The 16,095-nt window shown below is 51.1% G+C and overlaps 1 protein-coding gene across 2 annotated transcripts in view; it reads right to left on the bottom strand.

Annotated features, from left to right (window-relative positions):
• Positions 1-1,115, bottom strand: part of UBE2F (ubiquitin conjugating enzyme E2 F (putative)) — a 55,291-nt gene extending 54,176 nt beyond the window's left edge. Inside the window, exon 1 of one of the 2 annotated variants that reach the window (XM_025463610.3) lies at positions 955-1,115. The gene's annotated coding sequence lies outside the window, so the exon portion shown is untranslated. Of the gene's footprint in view, positions 1-509; positions 667-954 lie in introns of those variants that run through there. The other variant, XM_025463611.3, reaches the window with a different exon arrangement.
• Between the last annotated feature and the right edge of the window lie 14,980 nt (positions 1,116-16,095).

Below are 16,095 nucleotides of genomic sequence, written 5' to 3'. Positions count from 1 at the left end.
CCTGCTTTCCGGCCGTCCAGAGAAGATTCCCATGGGCGCGGGCGCTGTTTGCTAGCCTCATCGTCATGCGATGATATTTACTCGGCGACCTCAGGCCATGTCACCTGTGCAGGGATCCCAGGGGGGGGCCGGGGAGCTCCTCCGCATCTGCAAGTCTTCCTGCTTAAGAGGTAGAATATGGAACTGCGGGTCACTAGGGGGCAACCACCGTCCCTACCCAAAGGGGCCCTTATAGGGACACAAGTCCACTCGGCTCCCTCCTTTAGAAGGCGAGGGGGTGGGGGGGGCCTAGAAACCTCCCTCACCGCCCGGGGAGTCGCCCCAGTTGGCGGCCCCACCCTTGGGGAGCCCGACCCTTGTGGCATCATTAACCTGCCCCCTCCCGCATCACCTACTACCTGGGCCGCAGGTAAGTGCGGGGGGAGCTCCTCCAGCCGCCCGCTGAGCACCCCCCAGCCTGCTGATGGGCCATGTGTCCCCCGCCACCCCCCGTCATCCCCAGGCACCACCTTGCCCGTTTCTGGAAGCTTCTGCTCAGCCTGATGGCTCCCGGGGCCGGCCTGCCCTCCTTGCGCTCCGCCCGCTTCCTAGTCGGTCCTCGGGGCAACGGCGGGCTCCCACCCGGACTCTCGGGCGGCTGGGCCCGGTCCTGCCCGCACCCAGGGCCGGAGGGGATGCGGGGTGGGGGAGGGGAGGGGATGCGGGGTGGGGGAGGGGCTCGTGTGACAAACGAGGAAACTGAGCCCGGGGCGGGCAGGGCCGCGCCCAGGATCCCACCCGCGGCCCCGCGGCCCCGCCGGGCTGGTGACCTTGGGCTCCGTTTCCCGGCGGCTCCCCCGCGAGCCAGGCCGTGAGCGCGGGCGGCCCCCGGAGCCCCGCCGTGGGGCCCGGCCTGACGCGGCCCCGGCCCCGCCCGCCCGCCCGCCCTCGGGACCGCCCGCCGCCGCTGCTCACCTGGGCTCCCCGAGACAGGCGAGGCGGGCCCGGCGCCCAACACCATGCCCGGCCGGCAGCGGCGGCGGCGGCGGCGGCGGCGAGACGCGGCCCCTCTCGGCCCCTCTCGGCCGCACCGGCTCCGGGCGGCGGGACCGGAAGTGGCGGGGCGGGGACTCGGCCGCTCTCGCCCGCGGCGGCCGCGACGGCAGCGGGCGCTTTAAAAAAAAGATTCAAAGCCGCGGCGAACTTTATTTGGATCCTGACAGGCGGACAGCGGCGTGCGCCGGCCGGGGCGGGGCTCGGCATGGGCCGCCCGGACCTCGCTCATTGGCAGAGGGCGCGGCCCGGGGCGGGCCCAAGTCTGGCCGCCCTTGCTGATTGGTGGGTAGCGGCCGGGGGCGGGGTCGCCCCGGGTGGTTTTTTTTTTTTTTTTTTTCCTGAGCCTGCGCACGCGCGTTGGGGGAGCTCGGAGCCGCGTTCGTACCTCCATTCATTTGCGGGGTGCTCCTCGCCTGCATGTGCGGGTCTGCGGCGCTGGGCGCTGGAGGAGCAGCTGGGCCCGCGCTCCCCGCCGCGGTGGCTGGGGCGCCCGCAGTGTGCCCCGCACGGAGCCCCGGGTGCGCAAGACCCGGCAGGAGGGGTGGGGGCGGGGCGTGCAGCAGCCTCCGAGCTCCCGCAGGTGCGCTTGGGGCAGCCCGCGGGAGTGCCTGGACCCTTTCCTCACCTTGTCTGCAAGGCTTTTTTTTTTTTTTTTTTAAAGATTTTTATTTATTTATTCATTTATTCATTTATTCAAGGCAGAGGGAGAAGCAGGCTCCATGCAGGGAGCCCGACGTGGAACTCGATCCCGGGTGTCCAGGGTCACGCCCTGGGCTGCGGGCGGTGCTAAACCGCTGTGCCACCGGGGCTGCCCTGCAAGGCTTTTTATTCCTCTTTTCGCCTCCTGCACATTTGCAAAGGGCTTTATCTATCTCTAGCTGGCTGAAGACAGATTCTTACGTCCTGTGGCACCTGGGTGGCTCAGTGGTTGAGCATCTGCCTTTGGCTCAGGTCGTGATGCCCGGGGTCCTGGGAACAGGGAGCCTGCTTCTCCCTCTGCCTGTGTCTCTGCCTTTCTCTGTGTGCCCCTCATGAATAAATAAATAAATTCTTTAAAAAAAAAAAAAGATATCACGCCCATTGGTATCTCTGTAATTGGAATAGGCGCTGGGCTGGGGGACCGAATCAAGGAGGCTTCCGGAGGAATGGGCCCTCTGAAAGATGAGGCTCGCCACGTGGACCGGGAAGAAGGAGCCAAGGAATTAGAATTTTATTTCCAGAAGCTCCATTGAATGGTTTTAAAGAGGGGAGTGACTAAGTTTTCTTTCTAAAAGAAGCTTCTGGCTCTCGTTGAGCTCGTGGGAGGGGAGCCAGGCAGGGAGTCAAGAAGACCAGTGAAGAACCAACCCATGGTATTCCTTCTGTTCTGGAACACTGCCCTCCTTCTCCGCCTGGCTAGCTCTTGTTTTCCTAAACTTAGACACCACTTGCTCAGAGAGGCCCTGCAGTCTGGGAGGTGCAGGTGTCCCTCAGCGGCTTCACTGGCGTTGTATGCTTCCCCCTTCGTGGAGCTGGAGACTCCTGCCACTACCTATTTCCCTAAGTCCAGCTCCTGGGCTCCTCCTCTGCCATGGTCCCCATCCTTCCATCCCCTCCCCCTCCCCCAGGCTGTCACACAACAGGTGGTCAAAACCCATCAGCTTGATAAGTATGGCAGGCACTTGTTGCAGGAGTCCTGGCCAGAGAAGATAAGACCTTGGAGCAGGGCAGCAGGTGAAGGTGCAATTAGAAGGACTCGAAGGCTTGTCTCACTCACCAAGGGGCCACTCCGTGCAGGACGGGCTCCAGCGCCCAGTGCTCCACATCCCACCATCGTGGTAAACGCAGCCACTTTTAGTTCCATGTCACCGGCTGCCTTGTGCCTTCACCTGATGCTTATTTCAGGCCTACTGGATTGTTAACTCCTGTACTCAGTTGTTAATCCCTACGGTGCCTAATTTATGAATGAAATTTTATCCTAGGTATGTATGAGAAAACAGTCTATGCATCGTTTGGTAGAATCTGTGGTCTCAGGGGGGTCTTGGAACATATCACCTGCAGATCAGGGGGGACTACTGTATCCCCGTTTCATAAATGCAGAAACCGAGGCACAGAAGCAGTCTGCCTGACATGGAAGGGCTGGGATTTGCCCCCAACCAGTGCACCACGCCCTTTAGCAGTGGGAAGGGCGTAAAGTTGACCTGCATGCTTCCTGAAGAAGCAACTTGTCATCATCCAGGGCTGCTTCAGAAATGGAATGTGTACTAGCTTAAGCACAAGAGATGGAGAAGACTGGAGTTCTCACAGAAGCCGGGGAGGCCAGCTCTGGGGACCTGGGGGCAGCCTGAGGAGCTTGTCCTGTGTGGGCCTCTTGTTCCTAGTGGCTCCATCTGAGTCTTGGCCTCTGGTGGCCAGGTCCTCCCAGAGGCCTCCTTGGAGCTGGGGTCTGGCCTCAGACACATCCTTACAATCCAGGCCATGAAAGGGGCTGCTCCTTCCTCCCAATCTCATGTTCTCTGGGAAGGCTGGCTGGGTTGGGATCACGCAGCCACTGTGTAGGTGGGCAGAGGTTCAGCTGAGAGCCTCTCAGAGGGGAGCAGGTGCCAGAGGAAGACCAGGTAGACAATTCACCAGGTGTCCTTCGCACCCCTACACCCTTTGTCCGCCCTCTGTTTTCAGCTAGGCCTGCCTCTGGACATACAGGCTGCATGGCTATCCCAGAGGCTGTCCTGGCTTGGCCGGCGGCTCACCGACCTGGACGACACAGCGCTGGCAAGCCAGGGATCTGGGCACCCTTCAGCCTAGGGCAGCGTGCCAGCTGATTAACAACGCCTGTTGCAAGGGCCAGGGTGTGAGGCCTGGGCAGGAGAAGGGCCCTCTGCTGGTAGAGCCCCAGAGGGGCAGCCTTCCCTAGCCGCCAGCTCCATGTTTCTTCTCGCACTTGCTGTGGATGGAGCAGGGCTCTTCTGCATCAGCGGTACCCCATCGGGGTAGACATTCCTGGCTCTGTGTTTCTGTGAGAGGTAAAATCTACAGCCTGGATGAGTTGACATGAGAGCCAGGCCCACGGGGTCCAGAGCTCTTTCTCTACTGCCTTGTACTGTCCTGGCAAGACCTTCACAATGTTCCCAAGCCAGCCCCTTGCCTGGTTTGGGAAATAGCCCTGGAGATACTCGATATGGAGTAGATGTGGGCCGAAGGGTCTAGCTGAGCCCTTAGCTGATACCTGTTCCAACCTGTTCTGTGCTGTTCCAGGCTACTCCGAGGTGTGCATCTTGCCCTGCAGCCAGGCCTGGTTCCCCCAGGAGCAAAGCCCAGGGCACTAGAGAGCAGGCCTTGACACACACAAGCCCTTTGTTCCTTTTTTTTTTTTTTTTAAAGATCTTATTTATTTATTCATGAGAGACATAGAAAGAGAGGCACAGACACAGGTAGAGGGAGAAGCCAGCTCCTCACAAGGAGCCCGACATGGGACCCGATCCCAGGACCCCAGGACTACACCCGGAACTGAAGGCAGATGCTCAACCACTGAGCCATCCAGGCGTCCCAGGCCCTTTGTTCCTATGGGTTTTCTGAAATCTATTCCAACAGGTCAAGAACTATATGATGAGCATCTATCAAGGGCGGAGAGCCTGAAAAGGACAGCGTTAAACTGTAAAGCCTGGTCCCCCAAAGCATGACCTCCCCAGGGAACTACTAGTAGGTAAATACCACAGATGGGAGGGGGGAGGTGTCTAAACGATGCCTGAGGTTTGCTCTGCATGGAGGAGACCCGTCTGTCCCACTGGATTTTAGAGGCTAATGGGAGGAGAATGCTGGAGAGCAGCTCTGCTGACCATACCCCTTGCCTTGGAATCCAACTGGAGAGGCTGGAGAGGCTGACAACAAAACCCAAGGCCTTGCTGGTGCTTTCTGTTGCCTACGGTGGAGCCAGGGGTACTTAGAGACAGCTTCCATGTTTCTAAAAAGCTTTATTGGGGCTTTCAGGGTGAAAATGCCCTGGGTCTAATCTGGAGAGGGGAAGTTGAGGCAGAGATGAGCTCAGACAGAGTGGCTAGAAGTGATTATGGGGACCTGGGCGAGTTGTCTTAACCAAGACCCATGGGCAGCTTTGCTGACCCAGTTCTGGGATCCTCTGTGGCATGAGGGAGGGGGCAGGCTCCATGCCCTTGGGCCAGATGGGAGCTCTGATGATGATGATGATGATGATGATGATGATGATGTATCCAGACAGCAGACAATTAGAGTCTAAGTACTGTGACTTTAATTACATATCTGGTATAATTAACTTTTGACTGCTCTTATAACTAGCCCCCAGGGAAAACATCAGTTTCCTTTTATTCCTTCGAAATATAATAAAACGAGTCTGTGACAGCTGTCCTGGAAAGGGACTGAGACAGAGTGGTGTTTTAAATATAGGATTGAGATTTTCTTCATTCACCCTAAAGCAACACTGGGCACATTTTAACAGGGGTTGTGCATTGTGACTGGGATGGAGACTTTTTTGTAAGATTTTATTTATTTACTCATGAGAGATGTACAGAGAGAGAGAGAGAGAGAGGCAGAGACACAGGCAGAGGGAGAAGCAGGCTCCTTGTGGGGAGCCCGATGCGGAACTCGATCCCAGGACCCCGGGGTCACGACCTAAGCCGAAGGCAGACGCTCAAGCATGAAGCCACCCAGGTGCCCCCTGGAATAGAGACATTTGTAAAGGATCCCCTGCCCCCCCCCCCCCGCTGCCCCTGCAGGCTGTGCTCATGTGATTCTTCCCGCCTCCAGGCTGCCCATCAGATCAGGCCCCAAAGCTGGCAAAGCTCGGAGCGAAGCTGACTTTCTCCAAAGCCTTTTGCTTATACTTTCTTGCAGAAATGTACGGAAATGGCCACCAGCCTATATCATTTCATATTCTTTTGTATTAGTCCCTTACCAAGGTTGATTCATATTTTCAGGTGTTTCTAGGCTGCTGATGCAAAGTGCTACTTCTAAAGTTAGTTCTGGGGACGCCTGGGTGACTCGGTGCTTGAGCATCTGCCTTCAGCTCAGGGCATGATCTCAGGGTCCCAGGATTGAGTTCTCCCTCTGCCCAGGTCTCTGCCTCTCTCTGTGTCATGAATAAATAAATAAAATATTTTTAAAAATAGTTACTTCTCGTAGAAGACTTCAATAGTAGGAATGTGTGCCTGCGTGCATGCATGGGTGTGGTGGGTGTGTGCCCATGGACGGTAGACTAAATAACAGCCTTGTCCTAGTTTCTGGAACCTACGAATTTGTTGCTTTACATGGTGAAATGGACCCTGCAGATATGACCAAGGTGGGTGCCATCAGGTCAGGGCTCATCATGGCACATCCTCAGGGAGTCAGAATGCTGAACCCACCCTTGCAGTGAAGTCCTGCTGCCTTTGACTTAATATTTTGTAGCGTACCTCTAGTTTTCATTATTTTAGGTATCTGACCTTGTCCACTTCGGTGAGTGTTCCGGGCAAAACGCTACAGAACACTGTTTTCCCTCAAACACAATAGAAAGTGTTTACTTGTTAGAGTTTATATAAACACTCCAGTGGACAAGGCAGCAATAGGATCAGGAGCAAACTTACCACGTTCTGAGCATTTATAAGAGTCCAGGGTCGCGCCCTGACTCTGCATCGCGGGCCGCAACTCCTAGGACCACATTGGAGTCACCCAAGGCAGTCTCATCTCTGTGTCGAGCCCTTCCCCTCATGGCCACAGCTCTCTTTGGCTGGAGACCAGAGTGAAGAGCTAACATTCATAACGGTGACTCCTTTCCAAAGCATCATAACTAAAACCCTATTCCAGAACTCTGGTGACAACAATGCTGTGACACCTAGGAGTGAAGAGAAGGAGCCACCATTCAGAGTGGACCTGGGCCACTTCTGGCTCTGCTGGCATCAGAGGACTCAGCACAACCCCTTAGGAGGGTAATAAAAGTCCTACAAGGCTTACCTTTTTTTTTTTTTTTTTTTTTTTAGATTTTATTTATTTATTTGAGAGAGAGAGAGCACAAGCAGGAGAGTGGCAGAGGCAGAGGGACAAGCAGACACCCCCCACCCTGAGCAGGGGCTTGTTCCAGCCCCGAACATGGGGCTCCATCCCAGGACCCTGGGATCATGACCTGAGCTGAAGGCAGACGCTTCACCAACTGAGCACCAGGAGCCCCAAGACTTACCTTCCTTAGATGCAGAATTCCACTCTAGAGATTGGCCTGAGGAAGTAATTCCAAAACAGAAAAAGGCCTGGCACAAAATAGTCACTGTGCGTGTATGATAGAACCTGGAAGCGACCTCACACACTCGGTTAGGGAACTGGTAACTGACCCAGCGATGCAGCTTGATCATTATGCAGATTATGTAGAACCACGAACATACTGATTAAATGAAGCAAACAATGCTCAAATTGTAGAAACTGTAGAAATTCAATGCCTGTAATTCTAAAAAAAGACAAATAGATGGGCAGAGACAAATAGATGTTCATTTTGTAAATGAACAAAAATGAACATGATTTTTGTGTCAAGGTCGTAGGACTTTGAGTTTTCCTTTTTTTTTTTTTTTAAGCTTTCATTTATTTCACTTATTGTCTTCATAGCAATACGAAGGTCTCCTTTAAACACGATTAATCCTTCACTTGGAGCACAGGTCTCACCAACTAAGTGGCTTTAAGGCTGCTACTCATTATAGAAACAAATACAAAGAAGCATAACTTCTTAGCTAGACAGTTTTTTAAAAAGATTTTATTTATTTATTCATGAGAGACACACACAGAGAGAGAGAGAGAGAGAGAGGCAGAGACACAGGCAGAGGGAGAAGCAGGCTCCATGCGGGGACCCCGATGTGGGACTCCATCCCGGGACTCCAGGATCATGTCCTGAGCCTAAGGCAGACATTCAACCGCTGAACCACCCAGGTGTCCCTAGACAATATTTAAATAACAGGTGATCCATACCATGCTTCCAAAGCCTTTCTGAATTCCCAGAAGACACCGTCACTTTGAACCGAATGGTGACTGATGGAGATGATAGATTAGCTTTAGGTCAAGTCCATGTGGCGGTGGAACTGCCCCTCCATGTGCTATCGTACATTCAGGTCCACCTGAAGGAATTCTGAACGTACATTTTTTTTTTCCTAAGCAGGCCCCACACCCAGCATAAAGCACAACTCGGGGCTTGAACTCACAACTCTGAGATCCTGAGAGCTGAGATCAAGAGTCGGACACCGGGGACCCCTGGATGGCTCAGCGGTTAAGTGTCTGCCTTCGGCTCAGGTTGTGATCCCAGGGTCCTGGGATCGAGTCCTGCATCAGGGTCCCTGCAGGGAGCCTGCTTCTCCCTCTGACTATGTCTCTGTTTCTCTCTTTGTATCTGTCATGAATGAATAAATAAAATCTTAAAAAAAAAAAGTCAGACACTCAGCCAACTGAGCCACCCAGGTGCCCCACAACGTACATTTTCTACAGGAAATGTATTCTGCTTCACGGCAGTCCCCAAACACACACTAAAGGGAAAAGCAGACAGTACCTCCATCGGACAGGCTGGGAGCATGACCCTGGGGTCCCCTGGTGCAGATTACCACGAAAATGGGATGGAAGGGCCACAGACAGTAAGATGAAGACAGATCCAAAGATACCCACCCTTGCCAGCTTACCTAGTATTATTCTGGAAGTCCTGGCTAACTCAATAAGGCAGGCACCAGAAATAGAATGGGATTATTAGAAAAGAGGAGGCAACATGACCATTACATAATGAGACAGTGAGATCAGCTCCTGGGAACATCCAAGTGGAAACTGAAAACTAAAAGGGAATAAGGGAGATGAACTAACTATAAAGGACAAGAGCAGGGAGCCCAACACAGGGCTGGATCCCAGGACCCTGAGATCATGACCTCAGCCGAAGGCAGACACTTCACAGACTAAGTCACTCAGGCGCCCCCACAGCATTCACTGTAATAGGCACATGTTATTCCTTCATAAGAATAATTCACAATTGTTTATCCAGTTACCTGTGGCTGGACATTTAGGTTGCTTTCGATTATTTGCTATTACAAACAGTGCTGCTGCAGCAAACACTCTGGGAAAAGCCACCTGTGACCCAGGTGTGGAGTTTCTCCAAGGCCGATCCCCAGAAATAAAATTGCTGGCTGGTGGGTACCTCGTTTTCAACTCTGCTAACCTTGCTAAATTGGCTTTCCAGGCGTTCATTCTACTTTGCATGCTCACAAGCTGTACCTGACGGTTTGCATTTCCCTGTACCTCTTGGCAGTGACAGACTCGGTGACTTTTGCCATGTGGTGGGAACAAAATGATCTTTCTCCTTGATTTTAATTTGCATGTCCCTGAATGGCCAATTTGTGCTTTACCGCCCTATTTGCCATCCAGAGTTTTCCTTCTGGGAATGCCTGTTCATACCCTTTGCCCATTGTTCCTTTTTTTTTTAATTTATTCATTTATTTATTCACAATGGACATAGAGAGGGGCAGAGACACAGGCAGAGGGAGAAGCAGGCTCCACTCCAGGAGCCCGACGCGGGACTCGATCCCGGAACTCCAGGATCGCGCCCTGGGCCAAAGACAGGTGCTGAGCTGCTGAGCCACCCAGGGATCCCCCTACCCATTGTTCTTTTGAGCTGTCTTTTTCTTGTTGATTTGTGGAAGTTCTTTATACATTCTGAAACAAATCCTACGTCAGATATGCCAGATGTATCATAGAGGGTGTGAAATCTCCTCTGGTCAGTGGCTTGGTAATACTTCGTTTATGGTTTCTTCGCCATAGAGAAGTTTTAAATGTGGAGGCTGCCCAATCCACCAGTCTTTTCCTTTTCGAGCTTTTTCACTAAGAGCTCCTCTTCCCTGAGATCATACATGAAATTCTCCTATTTTTTGGTAATAGTTTTATTCTCAATATTTGAGTGTTTAATCCTTCCATTCATCTGGCATTTACTTTGGGGTATTGTGCTAGGTAGGAATCTAACTGTAATTTTTTTTTTTAATACAGAAAACCAGTTGTTCCAGTGGTATTGTACGGAGCTGTCCCTTCTTCCCCCTGCCGCCGCCCAGGTGTGATGTCATGGCAACCATATGTCAAGTTCCCAAATGTGTCTAGGCCTGTTTCTGGACTCTGTTCTGTTCCGATGAGCTACTCCTCTTTTCTTCCACCAACACATGCTTTTCTCATGACTGTCCCTCGCTAATAAACCTTGAACTCAGGTGGCACAAACCCCGTTATTCCTATTTGCACCAGAAATACCTCAGCTGTTCTAGGATCTCTACTCTTCCACAGGAATTTTAGAATTGGTTTCTCTAGTTCTTTTTTTTTTCCGGATTTTTAGCAGATTTCAATTGAATGACATAGCAGATCTTGACTTAATTCAGAAAACAATTATATTCTCTTTGGAAAAATATTTTCTACTCTGGGACAGATCCAGGTTTTTAGGGGTCTAAGTCTTGACATATGGATGGGGGGGGCCTCTCTTTAAGAAAGATTATACTCAATTGTATAAAATTACTATTCAAAATATACTCAAAGAATACAGAGGTAGAGATGAAAGTATCTAGAGTGGGAAAAGGAATAATAAATACTATAAATATGACAAAACCCAGAAAAATGTGATCACATAATATTTATATATAATACATAATGTGAAATAAAATTATATGTGTGATATCTTTTTCTGTTTTTTTTCATGTTTTCTGGTATTTGCAATTTGCTTTCTTGTTCTAAATAATATTTACTTTTATCCCAAACTTTGTGGTCATAATTGAGTGTACTTTTTAGAACAGCCCTCCCAACTGTGTGACAAACCTTTCCAGAAGTTTCTATAGGCATGATGATAGATAGAATAATGCTTCCCCCACATGCCCCAAGATGTCCACGTCCTAATCACTAGAATCTGAATATGTTGCCTCATATGGCAAAAGGGATTTTGCAGATGGGGTTAAGAAAAATATTTTTTTTTAAAAGAAAGATCTTGAAATGGGGAGATTATCCCGGATTATCCAAATGGGCCCTAATTGTAAGATTGATTGATTGATTGATTGATTGATTGATTGATTTGACACAGAGAGAGAGAGAGAAAGTGCGCACAAACAGGGAGAGTGGCAAAGGGAGAGGACGCAGCCGACTCCACACTGAGCAGGGACCCTGGGATCATGACATGAACCCAGGGCAGCTGCTTAACCAGCTGAGCCACCCAGGTGCCCCAAGTCGGCTCTAAATAAATATAAGAGGGACGCTGGAGGGTTGAAGTCGGAGTGAGTGAGCTGTGAGGATGCAAGCAGAAATCAGAGAGAGAGAGAGATTTGAAGATGCTATGCTGCCAGCTTTGAAGTTGGTGGAAGGGTCCATGAGCCAAGAGAGGTACAGGTGGCCTCTGGAAGCCGAGAAAGGCAAGGAAACGGATTTTCCCCTGGAGCCTGCACTGTAGATACCTTGATGTTAGACTCTCCCCTCCAGAACCGTACGAGATTAAACGTTGTTTGAAGCCACCAGGCTTGTGGTCATTTGCAACAGCACCCAGAGCAGATGAATCCAGCCTTGTGTCCGCATCAGAACATTTCTGGGATCACACTCTACATACGCCTCACAGCTGGCTTTCTCCCCTTTTTCCCAGCTGGCAACAGATCCTGAAGGTCTCTTCTATACACACATAGGGAGACACTGCCCGCTGGCAGAGGCGGTGATGCTCCCTAACGTTCCTCCCGCCCCTGCCGGTAGAGGGGGCCGTATGCCTGGTATGGCTCGTGGGCTGTGGGCACAGCAGAGTGGCTAGCTCTGCCTTAGAAGGGAGAGGGCAGGGATCCCTGGGTGGCGCAGCGGTTTGGCGCCTGCCTTTGGCCCAGGGCGCGGTCCTGGAGACCCGGGATCGAATCCCACGTCGGGCTCTCGGTGCATGGAGCCTGCTTCTCCCTCTGCCTGTGTCTCTGCCTCTCTCTCTCTCTCTCTCTCACTGTGTGCCTATCATAAATAAATAAAAGTTTAAAAAAAAAAAAAAAAAAGAAGGGAGAGGGCATGGGCAGCGTGGGTCAGTCTTCCAGGCCGAAGATGCACACTCGCGGCACGCTTTCCCCAGCGGGCAGCTGCGGAGGGCGCTGTGCACAGATGCGCAGAGCAGAGCGGGGCAGGGACAACGTTAGTTGCTACCCAACATCCATCCTTCTCTTCCTTCTCCGTGACAAAGCCCTGACTCTTAGCTGGACAAACTGCTTTGTCTCCCTTGACATTAGAGTGATCTTGTGTGTGAGTTGTGTGTGGAAGGCTGCTCACATGTTTTTTTTTTTTATTATTTAAGATTTTATTTATTTATTCATAAGAGACACACAAAGAGAGAGGTACAGGCACAGGCAGAGGGAGAAGCAGGCTCCATGCAGGGAGCCCGACGTGGGACTCGATCCTGGGTCTCCAGGATCACACCCTGGGCTGAAGGCGGTGCTGAACTGCTGAGCCCCCCGGGCTGCCCCATGGTTTTGACTCAGCTCCCTTTGTCTTCTTGCACAACCCGGGTTCTTGGAAGTGATTCAGAGAGGCAGGCATCTGAGAGTCCAGAAGATTCTCTTTATCTACCAGTTGGCTTAATTGAGATGGGGGGGGGGGTATGGCCCTCTCCCGTCAGCATACCAAGTTCCTCCTTTGTACCAGAACCTTCCACCCCCACTCCCACCCACCTCTCCCCCCACCCCCATGTGTGGTGGTCTTGCATACTGGTTCTGTGCATGTTCAATTACTCCACTGCATTAGCAGTGGGAGAGGGGAAGGTGGAGTTTCTGGGGTCTCGGGGGTCTGAGCATGTGAATGCAAGGGCAGACAATAATGCGTGAACACCAACACGGCTCCCGTCTGGGCCATGCAGAGAATTGACACTGCTGCCCTTTTTTTCTCCCCGCCACCAATCCATGTTGCTGTGGTCAAAATTCTTTGGTAGCAGCACACAGAAACCCTCTCGAACTTGCTCCAAACTTGGCATCTCTTAACTAGGGGCAGGTCTGGCGGCAAGGGTCAGGATTCTGGAAGGCATTCAGGAAAGGAAATTTCTGGGTGCCTGCGTGGTCTCGCATACCCTGCCTCTCTCCATCACTCACTCCCTTTCCCTCAGGCTCCCTCTGCTTGTGCAAAGCCTGGGAACGCCTCCCTGCTCCCACGACCATCCAAGTGACCAGTGGGTGCTGGGTCAGCCAAGAGGGTGTTTATCTATCCACCCAATTGATTAAGAGCACACCCTGTGCCACACTCGGCGCTAGGCACAGCAGCCGTGCTGATAAAGAGACGAGGTTGGCTCCGCTCTTGTTGAAGGCATTGAGGGCAGGCAGTTTACAATTTAATGGGATCTGGGCAGCCCTAGATGGGAATCGCAGAGGACTAGATTATCCGCATACAAATCCCTGGGGGGATACAAACCCAGAGGGAACTCATTATCCAGCATCACACAATTAGATGGGAAAGCAGAAGTCAGCTGATAGGCAAATAACCTCTCTCCACTTAAATGAGCATCTTTTGTACCATTTAAAAACAAATACGGCAGGGCACGTGGGTGGCTCAGTCAGTTAAGCATCTGTCTTCAGCTCAGGTCATGATCCCAGGGTCCTGGGATAGAGACCCGCATTGGGCTCCCTGCTCAGCTGAGAGCCTGCTTCTCCCTCTGCCCCTCCCCCTCCCCCTGCGCATTCTATCTCAAACAAATAAAAATCTTACAACCCCCCCCCCCAAATATGGCAAGTGACACAAGTGAAGCTGCAGTAAAGATTTCTGAAATTCTGTCCCTTTCAGAAAGCAATAAAAAAACTGGTGAAAACAGTCAGAGTCAACTCGTTGGAACTCCGGAAGTTAACCAAAGATTTGCAAGAACTCAGGAAAGCGCTTATCAAAAAGAGCAGCTGCATCGTCTAAGAACAGCAGACCCTGCAATGTCATAATTTACTCTGGTCCCATCCCCTGCTCCCAGCCCAGCAGCGGCCTGGAAATAAGAGACTGAAACACAGGCAGCGGCCAGACCACGCATGCAAGTAGAACTCTGCCCCACGAGCTGCCGCCGCCTGCCCAGCACACTAACCTCTACTGACCACGCTCAACCCAGGAGGCCAGCCTGCTGGAAGGCAGACTCGCAGGGAGCCAGACTGCTGTCTCCAGCATCTATTATTTCTCTAATAGTCTCTCTGCCTCGAATGGCCGGGACTGGACACTGACCCCTTCTCCAAGTCCTGTCCCCACCAGCAGGTTAGGACCAGCCAGAGAGGCCAAAACATACTAACCGGTCACATGGGACACCCCGCATCTAGCTGGCCGCCTCCGGCTTCCCCAGCCCGCAGGCTCCCAGCAGGGCACACCTGGAACCTTCCGTTTCTCCCACTCCTCTGCCTGCCTGAGAGTCTCTGCCCAAACCCAGCGGATGGTGGCTGACTCCCTTGCCAGAGTAAGTCCTGACAAAAGAAGCCTTTGCTTTTCTCTTTGGGTTGGTCTGTTGATTTCTACAAAAATAACAGCCCACACTGTGGGGAGAGAAGAGAGACCTCCTTCATGAAGGATTATTATCTGACCTGTTTGGTGACTCCTTGAAACCCCAGCTCAACAGATTGGTCTTTATTTTGGGCCTCACCCAGTGCCAAGGCCACTATGCAGGGGCATCGCGGAAAGTATGTACAGGCAAACATTTTGGTTGTTACTTCCGGAGGCAATAGATAGCCGTGGGGGCAAACACTAGTGTAACCGAAAGCTTTTTTCTTCTTATTGGAGGGTGGGTGGTATTAGAGCCCAACATCTGGGTGCTAAGCCTGCTCGTTGCCACTGGGTGTTGCTTCCATTAGACCCTGTCAGCTGACGGAACAACAAACACGTGTGTTTATACTGGCCTGTGTCACACGTGTCGCCGGTAGCAGGCACCTATAGCTATTTCCATTTGTAGCCATCTGAGTTTATGTTAGATTGAGCATGAGTTCATAGTGCGGCCCGACCCACCACCACGTGGTCGGTTCTAGCTTCTTCCTCTCGCTTCTGTGTGAACTCTCATTTCAACAGGGAGAATTTGCCTTCCGTTGACTTGGTTGGTTTCCAGAATCTATGTGCCTTCACTTCTAGTCTCATGCCCAATGTGACTCAGGTCAGCACCTTATCCCCCACCTACTTCAGTGGGGCTGTTTCAGGCATTTGGGACAGTGAGATCCTCTGGTCACAGCCTGCGTTCTCCTGGGGTCCCGCAGCTTCCCCGGTGAGAACACTTGTAGGGGAGCAGTGACTCGTGGACATTAACCGGCATCCTGCAATCTCACTATCAACTAACTCGTTCCAGGAGTCTTTTTGTCAATTCTTTGGGATTTTTACATAGAAAATCACATTTTAAAGATATAAATCGTGGGTGCCGGGTGGCTCAGTTGGTTATGTGTCTGCCTTCGGCTCAGGTCATGATCCCAGTGTTCTGGGATCGAGTCCTTTATTGAGCTCTCTGCTCAGTGGGGATTCTGCTTCTCCCTTTGCCTTTCCCCCCTGCTTGTGATCTCTCTCTCTCTCTCTCAATAAATAAATAAATAAAATATTTTAAAAATGTATATATGTCTTTTTTTTAGAGAGGAGGGGGAGGGGCAGAGGGAGAGAGAGAATCTCAAGCAGACTCCATGCCCAGCATGGAGCCCAGCTCGGGGCTTGATCTCACAACCCTGAGATCATGGCCTGAGTCAAAATCAAGAGTTGGATACTTAACCAACTGAACCATCCAGGTACCTGTAAAGATATATATCTTTATATTATATGATTATATGACCATATGTTGTATGTTTTAGTATTATAATATGTAATTATATAATTTTATGTCATGTTATATAGTTTTATATAATACATTATATTAATACAGTATATTATTATGTTATATATTTTATAATTATAGCCTATATATTAGGCTATAAAATATAGCCTAAATATATATATATATTTTTAAAAGAAAATACCTTTTATTATAATTTCTTGTGAAGTTAAAAACAGAGGCAGACCCTTTTAAATAAGGGATCATAAAACAACAAAGGGCCATTCCATTAAAAATCAAGGCTCCTAAAACATTTAAAAATGTAAGATAATACACAGGATCCTCAGTCAGCA

Source organism: Canis lupus, chromosome 25 (genome assembly GCF_003254725.2).
Source record: "Canis lupus dingo isolate Sandy chromosome 25, ASM325472v2, whole genome shotgun sequence".
Taxonomy (NCBI): Eukaryota; Metazoa; Chordata; class Mammalia; order Carnivora; family Canidae; genus Canis; species Canis lupus.
The sequence above is the reverse complement of the archived record's forward strand: the minus strand, read 5'-3'. Positions and strand labels throughout refer to the sequence as shown.